This window comes from Elephantulus edwardii, unplaced genomic scaffold (genome assembly GCF_000299155.1).
Source record: "Elephantulus edwardii isolate Elephantulus edwardi_28Jun2011 unplaced genomic scaffold, EleEdw1.0 scaffold00103, whole genome shotgun sequence".
Lineage (NCBI taxonomy): Eukaryota > Metazoa > Chordata > Mammalia > Macroscelidea > Macroscelididae > Elephantulus > Elephantulus edwardii.
In genome coordinates, this window is record NW_006399853.1 from 5233323 (window position 1) to 5239322 (window position 6000).

A 6000-nucleotide genomic window follows, 5' to 3' on the forward strand; every position below is an offset into this window, starting at 1 on the left:
TACTTGGAATATACCCTGAGCATATGAGAACTGAGGCACAAACCGAGATCTGTACACCAATGTTCCTAGCAGCATTATTCACCATCGCAAGAACATGAAAACAGCCCAAATGTCCAATCACAAACGAATGGATTAAGAAATTATGGTACATTCGCACAATGGAATACTATGCAGCACACAGGAGTAATAACTTTGTAAATTATTACCTAACTTGGGAGGGACTGGAGAGCATTATGCCGAGTGAACTAACTCAGTTCCACAAGGACAAATATAGTATAAGACTGTTATTGTAGAATAAGCGCAAGGATCCAGGAGGGGTGGGGGAGGCTGGAAGCAGAGGGATGTGGATGTGCAGCGGAAAGAGGGTATTAATCATTGGGTTGTCCAATTTGATGGGGGGAGGTGAGGGAAATTGAATTTGTTCAAATTTTTCTTTGAATTTTGTAAATAAACTAGTAGAAAAATTAAAAAATAAAATAGAAGCAATAAAATTACAAGTTGCAGGGAAAAAAAGCATGCAGAAGCACTACCTATAAACAGCAATGCACCTCCATACATATTACTGTAAGTGTCGGTGACAGAAGGTCTGACTCAACCATGGGTTACAGGGCAGACACTGCCCGGGTGAGTTATCAGAGGAAGCTTTATTGGAGCTTGGTGAGCATTACTCCTAGGCTCATTTTTATTTAAGAACCTAAAGTGTAGGTGAGGAAGCTCTGGTGGCTTCTTGTTGTTGCTGATTGCCCTTGAGTCAAGCATGACTCACAGTGACCCTATGAATAAAAGGTCTGAAGCCTTTCTATAACTATCGACATTTATCAAAGTTCATAGAATTTCTGGAGGCATGTTGTTTAAGAAGTGGATATCACTCCTTCCAAACCTGTCTTAAACTGGGAGCTCCACCAAACACTGTACACCATGTTTAGCCATTATGTTATTTGACACCCCAATGACACAAGGTTCAGCATCACAGCAATCCCACGTTACCTCAGTACAGCATATTACAGAAGAGGCTGTATCGCTTAGTGGCAAGGAATTGCACTACCAACACAAAGGTATGTGATTCAAATCTACCAGCTGCTCCACAGAAGAAAGCTAGGCAGTCTCCTCCCGTGTGATTACTGCCTCTGAAAACCCAGTAAGGAGTCAGTTCTGACTTGATGGTTCACAACAACAAAGTGTGGGTGAGGAAGGAACCAGAGTATACAACTGAGTAGAGTTGATAACCATTTAGACTACAAGGTGTGCGGCAGACCAAAAGGCTCCAGTGGTTCCATTCCAACAGCTGCTCTGTGGGAGAAAGATAAGCAGTGTTGCCTGCTGTGATTCACGTAGACACCTGACAGAGGGATTGTGGGACTCTTAACTGACTTCTTGTTGTGTACCATTGAGTCATAGCTGGTGCTTCAGGGGGTTTTCAGAGGCAGCAAATTGCATGGGAGGAGATTGCCCATCTTTCTCCCACAGGACAGTTGGTAGACTTGAACCAAGTACCTTTGTGTTAGAGCACAGTTGCTTACCACTAAGCTACCACAGCTCCCTCTTACCTGAGATGGCACGAAGTCTGAGTTTTTAACCCCCTCATTCTACCTTCTCCTGAGTTTTCTTGCTCTCCTTCCAGAAGACACCGTGTGATAGCAACCTCAGACTTTGCCCGTGTGGAGGGGCTCAGTAGTGGGGCTGCTCTTAAGTCCCAGGTGAGTGCATACCTTTCTCCCCTCTCACGCGTGCTAGGACCATCAGGCCAGGGGTGGGCGGAATGTAATCAGCCTGCTGCCTCCGTGCTCGAGTTGAATCTCCTCTCTCTGTCTTTCACATGCTGAGCCCCGATGTTCCCAGCAGATGAACCAGGGCCCGAGCCAGCTGTGCCTTTGAAAGAAGCAGTTGGTCCAAGCCTGGATTTGCCTGCACGCTGTGACCTTGGATGCTTGCCAGCACCTCCCCTCCCTCATGGAGGGCTTGACTCGCCTAGTCGTGGATGCGCTGGCCATAATATCTTCTGATTACAGTTACCAAAAATGTCAAATAGAGCTACGTGATAGTCTGCATCCTTAACGCCTCGCCTCAGGTTGTGCGTGCATAGCCAGTGATGGCAGAGATGTTTGAGGAATCGCCTGCTCTGGAATGTGGAGAAGGGATATGGAAGTGGTTCTTTCTTTAGGGGAGAGAAGACCCACCCACTGCTTCTCATGGCAGTTTGATGAGGAATAACCAGGGGTCTCCACAGGGATTATTGTTGGTTACTATTATTTTTTTAAATTATTATTATTATTCATTTTAATGAAAATTTATAGAGATTTTTTATTTCCATTCATTCATTGTTACACTTTTCTCCCTGTCCACCCGTCCCCTCCAGTTTGTTCTTCTCTTTGAAAAGTTAAAGAAAAATTTTCATTTTTATACAATCCCTCCCCTCCCCCCAGTCCACTCCACTATGCAGCCTTTGTTCTGAACTCCTGTCATGACAATAATACCTAATCATATACCCCTTTTAAACAGTTCTCTCTCTAATCTGTTTTAATGCAGTATACATAATTTATCCCATCTCTCTCACTGTTATTAGGTGTTCTCTCAGGAGCAGAGAACCCTGGAAGAGGTCCTCTGACTTCTACTTTTGGAGAGCAAACTCTGGTTGTAGACATCTTCCCTCTCAGCCTTCCCCAAATTAAGGAGCTTCCATTTATGCAAGGTTACCCCTCCAAATTACACCATCAAACCAGACTAGAACAGACCAAGAAAATGAAAAACTCACTAGAACAGACCGAGAAAACAAAAAATACAACCAAAATCAAGTGTCTGCATGTCAATATATTTAGCCACTGACACCTTTTTTTTTAAAAAAACTCATCGAATAGTTGAATGCTCAGGTCTACTATTGTTACAAGCTTCTAAGTCAGAACTGCTAATCACAGACCCTCCAGTGGTTTTTCAGAGGCTACAAATTTTACTGGATGAAATTTCTCATCTCTTTCCCTCACAGCAGCTGAGTATCTGGATTTGAACTGTGAAGGTCAACTCGGCACCAAAACCCAAATCAAACCAACCAGTTAAACACATGACCCGTTACCACTGAGTTGCTTTTGACCCTGTGGGATGGCCCGTGAAGTTTCTAAGGTTATAATTTTGACAAAAGCAAACTTTCTCATCTTGCTCTCACTGAATGGGTTTGAACTGCTGATCTTTTGATTAACACTGCAGAGCTTTGAACTCTGTGCCTACAGTGTTAACAACATCAAGTATGTCAGAAAAAGAGGAGTGATTTCCCCCGCCCCCCTAGTTCTCACAAGGTGTCCAGTGCAGGGACAAGCTTGTAAAACTGACATTGAAATGAAGATGAACTTTCTAACAACTCGGTGACTCTGATGGACCACATTTTAAATCATATTCAAAACACAACCAGTTGCTATTGGATCGGTTCCAGCTCTGTCAGGTCCATGTTTGTGTATCATCCAGAGCCACGCCCCATCCCCTTGCAATGGCCATGATCTCCCAGAAGTCCAGCACCAGACCTTTCTGCTGAGGTTCTGTCTGTGGAGATGAGTTATTAAGAACATGACCATTTGCACCACCCAGGGACTACTCAAATATACAACTCAAACACTCCTTCAGAAGGATAGTCTCGGAATCTATGTTAACAGATGCATCAACTGCAGACAGCTCCTTGTGGGAAGGTCAAAATGTAACAGGAATAGAAGATGGGGACTTTGACAGCACACTCGTACTTTTTTGGTTTCGATTTAATCCCTTTCAGTATAATGGATAGAATTTTTTTTTATCAATCCTCTTTAATAGTAATGCTTCCCCCCTCCTTTTCCCCCCACTAGTTTATTTACAAAATTCTAATACAAATTCGAAAAAATTTGTTCCATTTCCCTCACCCCTCCATCCATCAAATTGTACAACCCAATGATCAATCCCCCCTCCCCCCTGCACATCCACATCCCTCTGCTTCCAGCCTCTCCCACCCCTCCTGGATCCTTATACTCATTCTACAAATACTCATTCTACAATATTTGTCCTTGTGGGATTGAGTTAGTTCACTCAGCATAATGCTCTCCAGTCCCTCCCAAGTTAAGTAATAATTTACAAAGTTATTACTCATGCGTGCTGCATAGTATTCCATTGTGTGAATGTACCAGAATTTCTCAATCCATTTGTTTCTGGTTGGACATTTGGTGAATAATGCTGCTATGAACATTGCTGTACAAATTTCAGACTGTGCCTCAGTTCTCATATTCTCAGGGTGCATTCCAAGTAGTGGAATAGCTGAGTTATATGGAATTTCTGTTCAGCTTTTTGAGGAAGCGCCAAACTGCCTTCTAGAAAGGTTGAACCATTTTATAATCCCACCAACAATGTATAATAGTTCATAAAGGATAGAATTTAAGTGACTGTTCTTTTAGTGGGAGAGGGAAAGAGTACCATTTGGCCTCAGCTGTAGAAAACCAGGAGGCAAATGTATGTGTCTGGGTTTACGCATCAGGCAGAATACAGATGGCCATGTGGAGCCTTGTCCAATGATGCTCTGAGCCGAATACAAAGCTGCTTAGCCAAGATCCAACCTCACTAAGGACTGCTCCTGTGGCTTCAGCTCCTCATTCTCATCACGAGTCTGGGAATGGGAAAGCATGAGAGTGGCTCATCTGTCACTCAGAGGAATTTTACTCAAGTCATTTGCCTCGTGGGACAGTCTGGTTACACCCTGAATTCTGAAATTTAACATCTCTGCCATCGAATTGGAGAGGTCCTCCACCATGTTTCTGAAGCTTTAAGTCGTAACAGGAAGAGACTTCCCATCGTTTTCCTGTGGAACCACAGGTGGATCTGAACAGTCAAAGACCAGAGATCTCTAAGTTAGCAACACAACATGCTACAGTGAAGACTACCAGAGAATTCCAAGTGACCCAGAAATCTGAAGACAAATCCTATCTGTGCTGGGCTCAAGACAGGGGAAAAAAGCAAGCTAAGCTGAAGAAGTCCCTTGAAGCAGTAGTTATCAACCACTTCCTAATAAAAGAGCTTTTCTTTCTTTCCTCTGTCGGCCTCCAAGCCTGGGGAGCAGGATCCCTGTGCCCTGTATTGCCCATTGAGGGATCATGGAGATAATTTTCCTAAGTTCTGCTCAGTACCTGATGAAGGTGAGGGATGTCCCAGTGGTGTCCACTTGCCAGTAATTCCTTAACCACTGCACTGCTGTAAGTGCCGTTGGCAGCAGGAAGCTGGGGAGTTCAAGAGGCTCATTACCATGTGTGTCTTGGCCCAGCATTTTCTACAGTGAAATCAGGTTCCAGTGAACATTAGGGAAGCTCTATAATCACAGGGAGGCTTTATACTCGCTGGCTGTGGGATAGAGGTGAAGCTCTTCTCTTTTGCATTGGAAAGCTGCTTATAACTGTAGCATGGGCTCCACATGGCTGAGCTGACTGCATGAAGAACTCTTCCTGCTGCCAGGCCCAGGGCAATCCCCCAGTTGGCTGAGTCATGGGGAGAGAGGACTCTGCTGGCTACAGACATCCAATCTGGCCTCTAGAACAGTTCAGCAGCATGACTTATAAGTTATGCTTAATAGAATGTGGCAAGAAAAGATTTCTACTAGTCAGAGCCCTGGCTTCAGTCAGGCACCACACCCCAGGGCCGTGCCTCTCAGCACACACGGCTTTGCAGAACTGTTACTCTGAGAAGTAGCAGCAGGGCCCAGACAATGGTTCAGTGTGATCCCGAGTGTGATGCCTCAAAGCAGAAGAGAATTTTATAAGGCCTGTGCACAAGCCATTTGTCTGCATGATATCCTGCTACAGAACTTCCACAGCAACCTGGGTGCATTCTAGAACAAGGAGGAATGAAATGTTCTTTTTGAGCAAAGCGGTAAAGCCTTAGTGAGCATCTTCCGCTGGTTGGATGCCATGTGCACATTGAACTTTGCTGTCCAATGTTATAGACGATGGCCATTCAGTTCAGGAAACATTCATTTAGGAGAAGCTACGGGGCAGGAGGGGAAGA